The sequence below is a fragment of the Atractosteus spatula genome, unplaced genomic scaffold (genome assembly GCF_055471065.1).
Source record: "Atractosteus spatula isolate fAtrSpa1 unplaced genomic scaffold, fAtrSpa1.hap1 Scaffold_21, whole genome shotgun sequence".
NCBI classification, from domain to species: Eukaryota; Metazoa; Chordata; class Actinopteri; order Semionotiformes; family Lepisosteidae; genus Atractosteus; species Atractosteus spatula.
In genome coordinates, this window is record NW_028296775.1 from 126,278 (window position 1) to 142,148 (window position 15,871).

The 15,871-nt window shown below is 58.5% G+C and overlaps 11 non-coding genes and 2 pseudogenes across 11 annotated transcripts; all 13 read right to left on the bottom strand.

Moving 5' to 3' along the window:
- Positions 1 to 159: 159 nt before the first annotated feature.
- LOC148808495 (U2 spliceosomal RNA) lies at positions 160 to 350 on the bottom strand. The gene has a single exon (XR_016088155.1). It is a non-coding gene; the product is annotated as a U2 spliceosomal RNA (small nuclear RNA).
- Positions 351 to 1,117: 767 nt separating this feature from the next.
- Positions 1,118 to 1,308, bottom strand: LOC148808496 (U2 spliceosomal RNA). The gene has a single exon (XR_016088156.1). It is a non-coding gene; the product is annotated as a U2 spliceosomal RNA (small nuclear RNA).
- A 767-nt stretch (positions 1,309 to 2,075) lies between these two features.
- On the bottom strand, positions 2,076 to 2,266 carry LOC148808497 (U2 spliceosomal RNA). The gene has a single exon (XR_016088157.1). It is a non-coding gene; the product is annotated as a U2 spliceosomal RNA (small nuclear RNA).
- A 787-nt stretch (positions 2,267 to 3,053) lies between these two features.
- On the bottom strand, positions 3,054 to 3,244 carry LOC148808498 (U2 spliceosomal RNA). The gene has a single exon (XR_016088158.1). It is a non-coding gene; the product is annotated as a U2 spliceosomal RNA (small nuclear RNA).
- Positions 3,245 to 4,051: 807 nt separating this feature from the next.
- LOC148808499 (U2 spliceosomal RNA) lies at positions 4,052 to 4,242 on the bottom strand. The gene has a single exon (XR_016088159.1). It is a non-coding gene; the product is annotated as a U2 spliceosomal RNA (small nuclear RNA).
- A 767-nt stretch (positions 4,243 to 5,009) lies between these two features.
- On the bottom strand, positions 5,010 to 5,190 carry LOC148808500 (U2 spliceosomal RNA; annotated as a pseudogene).
- Positions 5,191 to 7,850: 2,660 nt separating this feature from the next.
- Positions 7,851 to 8,041, bottom strand: LOC148808501 (U2 spliceosomal RNA). The gene has a single exon (XR_016088160.1). It is a non-coding gene; the product is annotated as a U2 spliceosomal RNA (small nuclear RNA).
- Positions 8,042 to 8,842: 801 nt separating this feature from the next.
- On the bottom strand, positions 8,843 to 9,033 carry LOC148808502 (U2 spliceosomal RNA). Its single transcript, XR_016088161.1, has one exon. It is a non-coding gene; the product is annotated as a U2 spliceosomal RNA (small nuclear RNA).
- Positions 9,034 to 9,800: 767 nt separating this feature from the next.
- On the bottom strand, positions 9,801 to 9,991 carry LOC148808503 (U2 spliceosomal RNA). Its single transcript, XR_016088163.1, has one exon. It is a non-coding gene; the product is annotated as a U2 spliceosomal RNA (small nuclear RNA).
- A 767-nt stretch (positions 9,992 to 10,758) lies between these two features.
- Positions 10,759 to 10,949, bottom strand: LOC148808504 (U2 spliceosomal RNA). Its single transcript, XR_016088164.1, has one exon. It is a non-coding gene; the product is annotated as a U2 spliceosomal RNA (small nuclear RNA).
- Positions 10,950 to 11,736: 787 nt separating this feature from the next.
- On the bottom strand, positions 11,737 to 11,927 carry LOC148808505 (U2 spliceosomal RNA). The gene has a single exon (XR_016088165.1). It is a non-coding gene; the product is annotated as a U2 spliceosomal RNA (small nuclear RNA).
- A 797-nt stretch (positions 11,928 to 12,724) lies between these two features.
- On the bottom strand, positions 12,725 to 12,915 carry LOC148808506 (U2 spliceosomal RNA). The gene has a single exon (XR_016088166.1). It is a non-coding gene; the product is annotated as a U2 spliceosomal RNA (small nuclear RNA).
- Positions 12,916 to 13,682: 767 nt separating this feature from the next.
- LOC148808507 (U2 spliceosomal RNA) lies at positions 13,683 to 13,860 on the bottom strand (annotated as a pseudogene).
- Positions 13,861 to 15,871: the final 2,011 nt, after the last annotated feature.

A 15,871-nucleotide genomic window follows, 5' to 3' on the forward strand; every position in this document is an offset into this window, starting at 1 on the left:
GAGGCGCGGGAAAGTGCACGGAGGGAGCACGGGAACGGGGAGGGGGAGAGAGAGAGACACAGAGACACACAGATGGACGAGAGACGAGACCGGAGAGGAAGGAGCTCCGGTCCACCTCGCTTGCTTGCTAGCTACGTCTGTCTTTTCACCGCTGAGAGAAGGTAGTGCACCGTTCCCGGAGGCGCTGCAATACCGGGCCGATGCGTGGAGAGGACGGAGCAAGCTCCTGATCCAGCTCCCTGTTCCAAAAATCCGTTTAATATGTGGTCCCCCGATGGGGGACGTATCAGATATTAAACTGATAAGAACAGATACTACACTTGATCTTAGCCAAAAGGCCGAGAAGCGATGCCCGACGCCGGCCTTGGGCGGGCGCGCGGGCGTCCGGCTGGCGCGCAGCGGCGCAGGCCGACGCCTCTGGAGCCCGGTCCGCACGCGGCTGCCGGCCGCCCGGACTCCGCTCTCCCCCTCTCTTGCCTGCCTGCTTGCTCGCCTGCCTGCCCGCCAGTCCCGGGCGGGGGCCCTGCTCTTTGATCTCCTGTCAACGGCCCGACAACGACCGCAGCCGCGGGGGGCGCCAGCCGGCCGGCCTCCTTAGCTTAGGCCCCTCCCACCAGCAGCAGCCGTGCCGAGTGAGCTGCAAGCGAAAGCGGACCGTCGGCACCTGCGGGCAGAGGCAAGGGGCAGCGCTCTCTCGGGAGGGACGGGGACACACACACACCTGCCTGCCTGCCGAAAAAAAGAAAGAAAAGGTGTATATACTAAGTTTTTTGGAGGGAAAACGGCCGGCTGTCGAAAGGGGCCCGCCTGCAAGGACGGGGACACACACACACACACACACACACACACACACACAAGCCACGCCTGCCTCCCTGGAAAAAGGAGGAAAAAACTAAGTTTTTTGGAGGGAAAACGCACGGGAGCCGAAAAGGGGGCCGGCCTGCTTGCCGAGAGAGTCGAGGCGCGGGAAAGTGCACGGAGGGAGCACGGGAACGGGGAGGGGGAGAGAGAGAGACACAGAGACACACAGATGGACGAGAGACGAGACCGGAGAGGAAGGAGCTCCGGTCCACCTCGCTTGCTTGCTAGCTACGTCTGTCTTTTCACCGCTGAGAGAAGGTAGTGCACCGTTCCCGGAGGCGCTGCAATACCGGGCCGATGCGTGGAGAGGACGGAGCAAGCTCCTGATCCAGCTCCCTGTTCCAAAAATCCGTTTAATATGTGGTCCCCCGATGGGGGACGTATCAGATATTAAACTGATAAGAACAGATACTACACTTGATCTTAGCCAAAAGGCCGAGAAGCGATGCCCGACGCCGGCCTTGGGCGGGCGCGCGGGCGTCCGGCTGGCGCGCAGCGGCGCAGGCCGACGCCTCTGGAGCCCGGTCCGCACGCGGCTGCCGGCCGCCCGGACTCCGCTCTCCCCCTCTCTTGCCTGCCTGCTTGCTCGCCTGCCTGCCCGCCAGTCCCGGGCGGGGGCCCTGCTCTTTGATCTCCTGTCAACGGCCCGACAACGACCGCAGCCGCGGGGGGCGCCAGCCGGCCGGCCTCCTTAGCTTAGGCCCCTCCCACCAGCAGCAGCCGTGCCGAGTGAGCTGCAAGCGAAAGCGGACCGTCGGCACCTGCGGGCAGAGGCAAGGGGCAGCGCTCTCTCGGGAGGGACGGGGACACACACACACCTGCCTGCCTGCCGAAAAAAAGAAAGAAAAGGTGTATATACTAAGTTTTTTGGAGGGAAAACGGCCGGCTGTCGAAAGGGGCCCGCCTGCAAGGACGGGGACACACACACACACACACACACACACACACACACAAGCCACGCCTGCCTCCCTGGAAAAAGGAGGAAAAAACTAAGTTTTTTGGAGGGAAAACGCACGGGAGCCGAAAAGGGGGCCGGCCTGCTTGCCGAGAGAGTCGAGGCGCGGGAAAGTGCACGGAGGGAGCACGGGAACGGGGAGGGGGAGAGAGAGAGACACAGAGACACACAGATGGACGAGAGACGAGACCGGAGAGGAAGGAGCTCCGGTCCACCTCGCTTGCTTGCTAGCTACGTCTGTCTTTTCACCGCTGAGAGAAGGTAGTGCACCGTTCCCGGAGGCGCTGCAATACCGGGCCGATGCGTGGAGAGGACGGAGCAAGCTCCTGATCCAGCTCCCTGTTCCAAAAATCCGTTTAATATGTGGTCCCCCGATGGGGGACGTATCAGATATTAAACTGATAAGAACAGATACTACACTTGATCTTAGCCAAAAGGCCGAGAAGCGATGCCCGACGCCGGCCTTGGGCGGGCGCGCGGGCGTCCGGCTGGCGCGCAGCGGCGCAGGCCGACGCCTCTGGAGCCCGGTCCGCACGCGGCTGCCGGCCGCCCGGACTCCGCTCTCCCCCTCTCTTGCCTGCCTGCTTGCTCGCCTGCCTGCCCGCCAGTCCCGGGCGGGGGCCCTGCTCTTTGATCTCCTGTCAACGGCCCGACAACGACCGCAGCCGCGGGGGGCGCCAGCCGGCCGGCCTCCTTAGCTTAGGCCCCTCCCACCAGCAGCAGCCGTGCCGAGTGAGCTGCAAGCGAAAGCGGACCGTCGGCACCTGCGGGCAGAGGCAAGGGGCAGCGCTCTCTCGGGAGGGACGGGGACACACACACACCTGCCTGCCTGCCGAAAAAAAGAAAGAAAAGGTGTATATACTAAGTTTTTTGGAGGGAAAACGGCCGGCTGTCGAAAGGGGCCCGCCTGCAAGGACGGGGACACACACACACACACACACACACACACACACACACACACACACACACACACACAAGCCACGCCTGCCTCCCTGGAAAAAGGAGGAAAAAACTAAGTTTTTTGGAGGGAAAACGCACGGGAGCCGAAAAGGGGGCCGGCCTGCTTGCCGAGAGAGTCGAGGCGCGGGAAAGTGCACGGAGGGAGCACGGGAACGGGGAGGGGGAGAGAGAGAGACACAGAGACACACAGATGGACGAGAGACGAGACCGGAGAGGAAGGAGCTCCGGTCCACCTCGCTTGCTTGCTAGCTACGTCTGTCTTTTCACCGCTGAGAGAAGGTAGTGCACCGTTCCCGGAGGCGCTGCAATACCGGGCCGATGCGTGGAGAGGACGGAGCAAGCTCCTGATCCAGCTCCCTGTTCCAAAAATCCGTTTAATATGTGGTCCCCCGATGGGGGACGTATCAGATATTAAACTGATAAGAACAGATACTACACTTGATCTTAGCCAAAAGGCCGAGAAGCGATGCCCGACGCCGGCCTTGGGCGGGCGCGCGGGCGTCCGGCTGGCGCGCAGCGGCGCAGGCCGACGCCTCTGGAGCCCGGTCCGCACGCGGCTGCCGGCCGCCCGGACTCCGCTCTCCCCCTCTCTTGCCTGCCTGCTTGCTCGCCTGCCTGCCCGCCAGTCCCGGGCGGGGGCCCTGCTCTTTGATCTCCTGTCAACGGCCCGACAACGACCGCAGCCGCGGGGGGCGCCAGCCGGCCGGCCTCCTTAGCTTAGGCCCCTCCCACCAGCAGCAGCCGTGCCGAGTGAGCTGCAAGCGAAAGCGGACCGTCGGCACCTGCGGGCAGAGGCAAGGGGCAGCGCTCTCTCGGGAGGGACGGGGACACACACACACCTGCCTGCCTGCCGAAAAAAAGAAAGAAAAGGTGTATATACTAAGTTTTTTGGAGGGAAAACGGCCGGCTGTCGAAAGGGGCCCGCCTGCAAGGACGGGGACACACACACACACACACACACACACACACACACACACACACACACACACACACACACACACACACACACACACAAGCCACGCCTGCCTCCCTGGAAAAAGGAGGAAAAAACTAAGTTTTTTGGAGGGAAAACGCACGGGAGCCGAAAAGGGGGCCGGCCTGCTTGCCGAGAGAGTCGAGGCGCGGGAAAGTGCACGGAGGGAGCACGGGAACGGGGAGGGGGAGAGAGAGAGACACAGAGACACACAGATGGACGAGAGACGAGACCGGAGAGGAAGGAGCTCCGGTCCACCTCGCTTGCTTGCTAGCTACGTCTGTCTTTTCACCGCTGAGAGAAGGTAGTGCACCGTTCCCGGAGGCGCTGCAATACCGGGCCGATGCGTGGAGAGGACGGAGCAAGCTCCTGATCCAGCTCCCTGTTCCAAAAATCCGTTTAATATGTGGTCCCCCGATGGGGGACGTATCAGATATTAAACTGATAAGAACAGATACTACACTTGATCTTAGCCAAAAGGCCGAGAAGCGATGCCCGACGCCGGCCTTGGGCGGGCGCGCGGGCGTCCGGCTGGCGCGCAGCGGCGCAGGCCGACGCCTCTGGAGCCCGGTCCGCACGCGGCTGCCGGCCGCCCGGACTCCGCTCTCCCCCTCTCTTGCCTGCCTGCTTGCTCGCCTGCCTGCCCGCCAGTCCCGGGCGGGGGCCCTGCTCTTTGATCTCCTGTCAACGGCCCGACAACGACCGCAGCCGCGGGGGGCGCCAGCCGGCCGGCCTCCTTAGCTTAGGCCCCTCCCACCAGCAGCAGCCGTGCCGAGTGAGCTGCAAGCGAAAGCGGACCGTCGGCACCTGCGGGCAGAGGCAAGGGGCAGCGCTCTCTCGGGAGGGACGGGGACACACACACACCTGCCTGCCTGCCGAAAAAAAGAAAGAAAAGGTGTATATACTAAGTTTTTTGGAGGGAAAACGGCCGGCTGTCGAAAGGGGCCCGCCTGCAAGGACGGGGACACACACACACACACACACACACACACACACACAAGCCACGCCTGCCTCCCTGGAAAAAGGAGGAAAAAACTAAGTTTTTTGGAGGGAAAACGCACGGGAGCCGAAAAGGGGGCCGGCCTGCTTGCCGAGAGAGTCGAGGCGCGGGAAAGTGCACGGAGGGAGCACGGGAACGGGGAGGGGGAGAGAGAGAGACACAGAGACACACAGATGGACGAGAGACGAGACCGGAGAGGAAGGAGCTCCGGTCCACCTCGCTTGCTTGCTAGCTACGTCTGTCTTTTCACCGCTGAGAGAAGGTAGTGCACCGTTCCCGGAGGCGCTGCAATACCGGGCCGATGCGTGGAGAGGACGGAGCAAGCTCCTGATCCAGCTCCCTGTTCCAAAAATCCGTTTAATATGTGGTCCCCCGATGGGGGACGTATCAGATATTAAACTGATAAGAACAGATTTTTTTTATATTTTATTGAAAATCAGTTCATTAAAGTTCGTTTTTTTCACATTCACATAAGTTTCAACCAAATATATAAGTACGACATACTGAAATCTAATAAAACATAAAGCAAAACAAACTCAACCCAGAATAACAAACCCGTACAACAAGTCATGGTAACATATCATACATAAACTATCATAACCAAGTCTTCATCTTATTCTAAACAAAACCATTGTCGTTCAAACTTAAAACCCCAAAAAACCTGATCCTCAACCCGCCCATCTCAATACACAAGAATTCGTAACCTCCCAATCATATGCTTCATCAAACCCAAACAGCCCTCATTTCCTTAATCCCGCCCCTTATGCAAATTTCCTTCTGCTCTTATATACTGCCTCAACCACATTCAACTTTCTTCCTTACACTGTCTTCACACCGCCCACTATTACTCACATTAACACTCCTCCGTCCATTCTCAACACTCTCGTTTCTCTGTCTATTTCCCAAAATTCCTGCCCGTGTCACATACTCCTCAACTGATTCATCCACACTACTAACACTCGAAGATTCATTCACACCACTCCCACTGTCTCCGTCTGTATCGTTAAGTCGTACATTCACCACTCTCTTTCTAACTCTTTTCACTCTCCCCTTCCGTTGAATTTCCTCAACTTTGGATTCCATTGCATTTTCCTCTCTCCCCGTACAAGTACAATCACTGTCCTCACGCTGCACAAAAACTCCAATGTCATACACATCACCTGGTCCATTCACACTGCGTCCAGTCATGTCCTCTACACTCTGCCTAATCGTAAAAACAGGTTCCATCACACTTTCATGTCTCCCCATCCCCTTCTGCTCTGTCAAACCACCTATGTCCTCTACACTATACGCAATCGAAAAACCAGGTCCTGTCACACTTTCCGTTCTCCCCATCCCCTTCTGTTCTGTCAAACCACCCTTCTGTTTCCCCTCCTTACAATTCACAACCCTATGCCCCATCTTCCCACACGCATAACACTGCACACAAGCCCTTGTCTCATGACCCCTTGACCCACATCGACTGCAACACACTGTCCCACATTGTGACGCAAAATGTCCCGGCTCCATACACCTCCAGCATGTAAGGGGTTGGCCTGGATACTCCAGGTACCCTTTCTCCGTTCCAATTGTAAAGGACGCTGGGGGGTGGATTACCCCCTCTCTCCCTTCTCGCAGCCTCATCCAATAAATCCTTTTCCCAGTCCAGACCTTGTCATCTTCATCAAGCTCCTTCTTCCCTTTTCCCTGTAGAAACACAAACTGCTCCAAAAGGTTCACGATATCTTCCTCCGCAATGAAGGGGTCCGACACGTGAACCGTCATGCGTTTTAGTTCCCCAGCAAACATCGGGTCCACCTGGAAGAGGCTCAAGGGGGCCTCCTTCCTCCTGGCTTGCACCTTTTCCCACAGTTCAAAACAAAGCATTTCCGTCGTCATCGTCAAATCAAAAATCCCTCTAGAACAAAAGTCTTGCAAACAAAACACATCTGACATTTTAACCTCCAGCAACTGTTTCAAAATCAAAGTTTTAAACTTAGCTCTTGTCCATTGATCCAATCCATCCCGGCTCCTCAGTGAAAAGCGGAGGGAATTCTTCCTCCGCTCCTTCCTCAGCCCAACAAATCCAGCCATGTTCCGCAACCGATTCCAACCAACTCCAACAAAACGCCGTCGCCGTCCAGTCGATCCACCGCTTCAAAAATCCTCCGTGTCACTGCTCCGATCCTCCTGGTTCCGCTCTCCACGATCCCGTTTCAGTCCATCCAGTCCATCCGGCCTCTCCTCGCCTTCCCGACCCCCTGGACTAAGACCTCGGAATTGCGGGCTTGCCGGCTTAAACCCTGATCTTAGCCAAAAGGCCGAGAAGCGATGCCCGACGCCGGCCTTGGGCGGGCGCGCGGGCGTCCGGCTGGCGCGCAGCGGCGCAGGCCGACGCCTCTGGAGCCCGGTCCGCACGCGGCTGCCGGCCGCCCGGACTCCGCTCTCCCCCTCTCTTGCCTGCCTGCTTGCTCGCCTGCCTGCCCGCCAGTCCCGGGCGGGGGCCCTGCTCTTTGATCTCCTGTCAACGGCCCGACAACGACCGCAGCCGCGGGGGGCGCCAGCCGGCCGGCCTCCTTAGCTTAGGCCCCTCCCACCAGCAGCAGCCGTGCCGAGTGAGCTGCAAGCGAAAGCGGACCGTCGGCACCTGCGGGCAGAGGCAAGGGGCAGCGCTCTCTCGGGAGGGACGGGGACACACACACACCTGCCTGCCTGCCGAAAAAAAGAAAGAAAAGGTGTATATACTAAGTTTTTTGGAGGGAAAACGGCCGGCTGTCGAAAGGGGCCCGCCTGCAAGGACGGGGACACACACACACACACACACACACACACACACACACACACACACACACACACACACAAGCCACGCCTGCCTCCCTGGAAAAAGGAGGAAAAAACTAAGTTTTTTGGAGGGAAAACGCACGGGAGCCGAAAAGGGGGCCGGCCTGCTTGCCGAGAGAGTCGAGGCGCGGGAAAGTGCACGGAGGGAGCACGGGAACGGGGAGGGGGAGAGAGAGAGACACAGAGACACACAGATGGACGAGAGACGAGACCGGAGAGGAAGGAGCTCCGGTCCACCTCGCTTGCTTGCTAGCTACGTCTGTCTTTTCACCGCTGAGAGAAGGTAGTGCACCGTTCCCGGAGGCGCTGCAATACCGGGCCGATGCGTGGAGAGGACGGAGCAAGCTCCTGATCCAGCTCCCTGTTCCAAAAATCCGTTTAATATGTGGTCCCCCGATGGGGGACGTATCAGATATTAAACTGATAAGAACAGATACTACACTTGATCTTAGCCAAAAGGCCGAGAAGCGATGCCCGACGCCGGCCTTGGGCGGGCGCGCGGGCGTCCGGCTGGCGCGCAGCGGCGCAGGCCGACGCCTCTGGAGCCCGGTCCGCACGCGGCTGCCGGCCGCCCGGACTCCGCTCTCCCCCTCTCTTGCCTGCCTGCTTGCTCGCCTGCCTGCCCGCCAGTCCCGGGCGGGGGCCCTGCTCTTTGATCTCCTGTCAACGGCCCGACAACGACCGCAGCCGCGGGGGGCGCCAGCCGGCCGGCCTCCTTAGCTTAGGCCCCTCCCACCAGCAGCAGCCGTGCCGAGTGAGCTGCAAGCGAAAGCGGACCGTCGGCACCTGCGGGCAGAGGCAAGGGGCAGCGCTCTCTCGGGAGGGACGGGGACACACACACACCTGCCTGCCTGCCGAAAAAAAGAAAGAAAAGGTGTATATACTAAGTTTTTTGGAGGGAAAACGGCCGGCTGTCGAAAGGGGCCCGCCTGCAAGGACGGGGACACACACACACACACACACACACACACACACACACACACACACACACACACACACACACACACACACAAGCCACGCCTGCCTCCCTGGAAAAAGGAGGAAAAAACTAAGTTTTTTGGAGGGAAAACGCACGGGAGCCGAAAAGGGGGCCGGCCTGCTTGCCGAGAGAGTCGAGGCGCGGGAAAGTGCACGGAGGGAGCACGGGAACGGGGAGGGGGAGAGAGAGAGACACAGAGACACACAGATGGACGAGAGACGAGACCGGAGAGGAAGGAGCTCCGGTCCACCTCGCTTGCTTGCTAGCTACGTCTGTCTTTTCACCGCTGAGAGAAGGTAGTGCACCGTTCCCGGAGGCGCTGCAATACCGGGCCGATGCGTGGAGAGGACGGAGCAAGCTCCTGATCCAGCTCCCTGTTCCAAAAATCCGTTTAATATGTGGTCCCCCGATGGGGGACGTATCAGATATTAAACTGATAAGAACAGATACTACACTTGATCTTAGCCAAAAGGCCGAGAAGCGATGCCCGACGCCGGCCTTGGGCGGGCGCGCGGGCGTCCGGCTGGCGCGCAGCGGCGCAGGCCGACGCCTCTGGAGCCCGGTCCGCACGCGGCTGCCGGCCGCCCGGACTCCGCTCTCCCCCTCTCTTGCCTGCCTGCTTGCTCGCCTGCCTGCCCGCCAGTCCCGGGCGGGGGCCCTGCTCTTTGATCTCCTGTCAACGGCCCGACAACGACCGCAGCCGCGGGGGGCGCCAGCCGGCCGGCCTCCTTAGCTTAGGCCCCTCCCACCAGCAGCAGCCGTGCCGAGTGAGCTGCAAGCGAAAGCGGACCGTCGGCACCTGCGGGCAGAGGCAAGGGGCAGCGCTCTCTCGGGAGGGACGGGGACACACACACACCTGCCTGCCTGCCGAAAAAAAGAAAGAAAAGGTGTATATACTAAGTTTTTTGGAGGGAAAACGGCCGGCTGTCGAAAGGGGCCCGCCTGCAAGGACGGGGACACACACACACACACACACACACACACACACACAAGCCACGCCTGCCTCCCTGGAAAAAGGAGGAAAAAACTAAGTTTTTTGGAGGGAAAACGCACGGGAGCCGAAAAGGGGGCCGGCCTGCTTGCCGAGAGAGTCGAGGCGCGGGAAAGTGCACGGAGGGAGCACGGGAACGGGGAGGGGGAGAGAGAGAGACACAGAGACACACAGATGGACGAGAGACGAGACCGGAGAGGAAGGAGCTCCGGTCCACCTCGCTTGCTTGCTAGCTACGTCTGTCTTTTCACCGCTGAGAGAAGGTAGTGCACCGTTCCCGGAGGCGCTGCAATACCGGGCCGATGCGTGGAGAGGACGGAGCAAGCTCCTGATCCAGCTCCCTGTTCCAAAAATCCGTTTAATATGTGGTCCCCCGATGGGGGACGTATCAGATATTAAACTGATAAGAACAGATACTACACTTGATCTTAGCCAAAAGGCCGAGAAGCGATGCCCGACGCCGGCCTTGGGCGGGCGCGCGGGCGTCCGGCTGGCGCGCAGCGGCGCAGGCCGACGCCTCTGGAGCCCGGTCCGCACGCGGCTGCCGGCCGCCCGGACTCCGCTCTCCCCCTCTCTTGCCTGCCTGCTTGCTCGCCTGCCTGCCCGCCAGTCCCGGGCGGGGGCCCTGCTCTTTGATCTCCTGTCAACGGCCCGACAACGACCGCAGCCGCGGGGGGCGCCAGCCGGCCGGCCTCCTTAGCTTAGGCCCCTCCCACCAGCAGCAGCCGTGCCGAGTGAGCTGCAAGCGAAAGCGGACCGTCGGCACCTGCGGGCAGAGGCAAGGGGCAGCGCTCTCTCGGGAGGGACGGGGACACACACACACCTGCCTGCCTGCCGAAAAAAAGAAAGAAAAGGTGTATATACTAAGTTTTTTGGAGGGAAAACGGCCGGCTGTCGAAAGGGGCCCGCCTGCAAGGACGGGGACACACACACACACACACACACACACACACACACAAGCCACGCCTGCCTCCCTGGAAAAAGGAGGAAAAAACTAAGTTTTTTGGAGGGAAAACGCACGGGAGCCGAAAAGGGGGCCGGCCTGCTTGCCGAGAGAGTCGAGGCGCGGGAAAGTGCACGGAGGGAGCACGGGAACGGGGAGGGGGAGAGAGAGAGACACAGAGACACACAGATGGACGAGAGACGAGACCGGAGAGGAAGGAGCTCCGGTCCACCTCGCTTGCTTGCTAGCTACGTCTGTCTTTTCACCGCTGAGAGAAGGTAGTGCACCGTTCCCGGAGGCGCTGCAATACCGGGCCGATGCGTGGAGAGGACGGAGCAAGCTCCTGATCCAGCTCCCTGTTCCAAAAATCCGTTTAATATGTGGTCCCCCGATGGGGGACGTATCAGATATTAAACTGATAAGAACAGATACTACACTTGATCTTAGCCAAAAGGCCGAGAAGCGATGCCCGACGCCGGCCTTGGGCGGGCGCGCGGGCGTCCGGCTGGCGCGCAGCGGCGCAGGCCGACGCCTCTGGAGCCCGGTCCGCACGCGGCTGCCGGCCGCCCGGACTCCGCTCTCCCCCTCTCTTGCCTGCCTGCTTGCTCGCCTGCCTGCCCGCCAGTCCCGGGCGGGGGCCCTGCTCTTTGATCTCCTGTCAACGGCCCGACAACGACCGCAGCCGCGGGGGGCGCCAGCCGGCCGGCCTCCTTAGCTTAGGCCCCTCCCACCAGCAGCAGCCGTGCCGAGTGAGCTGCAAGCGAAAGCGGACCGTCGGCACCTGCGGGCAGAGGCAAGGGGCAGCGCTCTCTCGGGAGGGACGGGGACACACACACACCTGCCTGCCTGCCGAAAAAAAGAAAGAAAAGGTGTATATACTAAGTTTTTTGGAGGGAAAACGGCCGGCTGTCGAAAGGGGCCCGCCTGCAAGGACGGGGACACACACACACACACACACACACACACACACACACACACACACACACACACACAAGCCACGCCTGCCTCCCTGGAAAAAGGAGGAAAAAACTAAGTTTTTTGGAGGGAAAACGCACGGGAGCCGAAAAGGGGGCCGGCCTGCTTGCCGAGAGAGTCGAGGCGCGGGAAAGTGCACGGAGGGAGCACGGGAACGGGGAGGGGGAGAGAGAGAGACACAGAGACACACAGATGGACGAGAGACGAGACCGGAGAGGAAGGAGCTCCGGTCCACCTCGCTTGCTTGCTAGCTACGTCTGTCTTTTCACCGCTGAGAGAAGGTAGTGCACCGTTCCCGGAGGCGCTGCAATACCGGGCCGATGCGTGGAGAGGACGGAGCAAGCTCCTGATCCAGCTCCCTGTTCCAAAAATCCGTTTAATATGTGGTCCCCCGATGGGGGACGTATCAGATATTAAACTGATAAGAACAGATACTACACTTGATCTTAGCCAAAAGGCCGAGAAGCGATGCCCGACGCCGGCCTTGGGCGGGCGCGCGGGCGTCCGGCTGGCGCGCAGCGGCGCAGGCCGACGCCTCTGGAGCCCGGTCCGCACGCGGCTGCCGGCCGCCCGGACTCCGCTCTCCCCCTCTCTTGCCTGCCTGCTTGCTCGCCTGCCTGCCCGCCAGTCCCGGGCGGGGGCCCTGCTCTTTGATCTCCTGTCAACGGCCCGACAACGACCGCAGCCGCGGGGGGCGCCAGCCGGCCGGCCTCCTTAGCTTAGGCCCCTCCCACCAGCAGCAGCCGTGCCGAGTGAGCTGCAAGCGAAAGCGGACCGTCGGCACCTGCGGGCAGAGGCAAGGGGCAGCGCTCTCTCGGGAGGGACGGGGACACACACACACCTGCCTGCCTGCCGAAAAAAAGAAAGAAAAGGTGTATATACTAAGTTTTTTGGAGGGAAAACGGCCGGCTGTCGAAAGGGGCCCGCCTGCAAGGACGGGGACACACACACACACACACACACACACACACACACACACACACACACACACACACACACACACACAAGCCACGCCTGCCTCCCTGGAAAAAGGAGGAAAAAACTAAGTTTTTTGGAGGGAAAACGCACGGGAGCCGAAAAGGGGGCCGGCCTGCTTGCCGAGAGAGTCGAGGCGCGGGAAAGTGCACGGAGGGAGCACGGGAACGGGGAGGGGGAGAGAGAGAGACACAGAGACACACAGATGGACGAGAGACGAGACCGGAGAGGAAGGAGCTCCGGTCCACCTCGCTTGCTTGCTAGCTACGTCTGTCTTTTCACCGCTGAGAGAAGGTAGTGCACCGTTCCCGGAGGCGCTGCAATACCGGGCCGATGCGTGGAGAGGACGGAGCAAGCTCCTGATCCAGCTCCCTGTTCCAAAAATCCGTTTAATATGTGGTCCCCCGATGGGGGACGTATCAGATATTAAACTGATAAGAACAGATACTACACTTGATCTTAGCCAAAAGGCCGAGAAGCGATGCCCGACGCCGGCCTTGGGCGGGCGCGCGGGCGTCCGGCTGGCGCGCAGCGGCGCAGGCCGACGCCTCTGGAGCCCGGTCCGCACGCGGCTGCCGGCCGCCCGGACTCCGCTCTCCCCCTCTCTTGCCTGCCTGCTTGCTCGCCTGCCTGCCCGCCAGTCCCGGGCGGGGGCCCTGCTCTTTGATCTCCTGTCAACGGCCCGACAACGACCGCAGCCGCGGGGGGCGCCAGCCGGCCGGCCTCCTTAGCTTAGGCCCCTCCCACCAGCAGCAGCCGTGCCGAGTGAGCTGCAAGCGAAAGCGGACCGTCGGCACCTGCGGGCAGAGGCAAGGGGCAGCGCTCTCTCGGGAGGGACGGGGACACACACACACCTGCCTGCCTGCCGAAAAAAAGAAAGAAAAGGTGTATATACTAAGTTTTTTGGAGGGAAAACGGCCGGCTGTCGAAAGGGGCCCGCCTGCAAGGACGGGGACACACACACACACACACACACACACACACACACAAGCCACGCCTGCCTCCCTGGAAAAAGGAGGAAAAAACTAAGTTTTTTGGAGGGAAAACGCACGGGAGCCGAAAAGGGGGCCGGCCTGCTTGCCGAGAGAGTCGAGGCGCGGGAAAGTGCACGGAGGGAGCACGGGAACGGGGAGGGGGAGAGAGAGAGACACAGAGACACACAGATGGACGAGAGACGAGACCGGAGAGGAAGGAGCTCCGGTCCACCTCGCTTGCTTGCTAGCTACGTCTGTCTTTTCACCGCTGAGAGAAGGTAGTGCACCGTTCCCGGAGGCGCTGCAATACCGGGCCGATGCGTGGAGAGGACGGAGCAAGCTCCTGATCCAGCTCCCTGTTCCAAAAATCCGTTTAATATGTGGTCCCCCGATGGGGGACGTATCAGATATTAAACTGATAAGAACAGATTTTTTTTTTTTTTTTTACATTTATTATGACAATACAAGACAAAATCACAGAACATAAATCACAATCCACAAACGGCAAAACTTATTCCATTAATCCAGCAGCGGTTTCCATTTTTCTTTTGCTGCGTGAAAACCCCACCTACGCACTTCTACTGACAACATCTTCTGCAGCTCAAAACGAACCCTCCCACATATTGCCCCAGCCCCTTCCACATGGCCATGTTTGACCAGATTGTTTCTCGATCCCCATAACACAAATTTTACCATACTGATTAAAAACCAGGTTACAAGGTCATGTCTCGCAGTTCTTGAAGACCTGCCCCACCGTCTCAAGATTTTATCCCCAGATAGAACAAACCCCGGTTCCAGTTTATTAAAAAGATCCGACATCTGCCCCCACACTGCTTTTGCAATTCTGCAACCCCAGAACACATGAGTGATTGACTCCACCTCTGCACATTGCGGTCTTGGACAAGTCGCTGAACGCGCCAGCTTATGTCTGTGCATTACCTCCCTTACAGGCAGACGTCCCCAAACACACATCCAATTTAAGTCTTTGAGCCTGTTATCCAGGCTCTTAGGTTGCACCCTTTTCCAGACATCAGTCGGAACCACCACATTTGTTCCCTTTTCATTGCTCTTAGCTGTCTTATATAAGAGCCTATGAGAGACAATCACTGACCTGTCCGCATCTTTTGCGTACTTCCTTAACCATGCTGCCGCATGTTCGTAGAACCACGGTAAAATTTCAGCCTTGGGAACGTCGTTCCTCCACACTTCTGAAGGCTTGACGACCCAGGCGAACCAAAGCCGGACAAAGAACTGATGTTTATATGAGATCTTGTCATCTACCGCTTTACAAAGGTCAGCCACAAATATGGCATCTAGTTTAATGGGTAAATCTGGGACTTCTCTACCTCCCTCCCTGATGTCCCTGTACATATCTAGACGCTTCACATACTCATAACCACCCCCCCATACAAAATCAAACACCATCTTAGTTAAGGAGCGTCTAAAACAAGCAGGCATAGGAAAGACCTTTGCAATGTGCACAAGACTTGGTAAAATGTCACCTTTCAGTACCACAACCTTCCCTGAATAGGACAGTGATCTTTTCTTCCATAGGCCAAGTTTGCTATTCACCTGGGATAAACGAGTCTCCCAATTCCTTCTTCCAGTCCCTTCCCTGTCAAACTGCACTCCCAATATTTTCAAAGAATCCATTTCCAGAGACAGACCTCCTACCACCTCATCCCTATTACTCCAAGGGCCGAAATACTGCACACTGCTCTTATTTCTGTTCAATCTTGCACCTGTGCATTGGTTGAAGACTTCTATCAGCTCCAGTGCGACTAAAAGACTTCTATCTGAGCTCAAAGTTAGGACAACATCATCCGCGTAGGCCAACACTTTAGTTTGGAGGCCTCCGCTTCCCGGGATCACTATGCCCTCAACCCTTCTATCTCGTCTTATCAACTCCAATAGTGGCTCTATGTAGACTACATATAAAATTGGAGACAAAGGACAGCCTTGTCTGACGCCCTTGCTTACATCAAAGGGTTCACTCATAAAACCGTTTATGTTGACTCTGGTGGAAGCACCTCCATACAGGGCCTTCAGCCAAGAGATGAAACTACCGCTGACTCCATAACGATCTAACACATCCCATAAGCATTGATGATCCACCCTATCAAATGCCTTCTCTTGGTCAAGACTGGCTATCAACAGACACTGATGTCTGTCTTCTGCCCAAGCAATGGTATCTCTGAGCAGGCCAAGGTTCCAGTGTAGGGACCTACCCGCCACGCCGCAGGTCTGATCCGGCTGTATTACTGATGGCAGAACTTTCCTTATCCTATCACACAAGATTTTTGCCAAGATTTTATATTCGACACACAATAATTGGATAGGCCTCCAATTTTCTAGCCTCTTAGGATCACCTTTCTTAAATAATAGAGACAGAACTCCCTGTGCCATTGTGTCTCCCAAAGCTCCACCATCTAGAATTGCTTGAAAAACTTCGAGCAGTGATGACC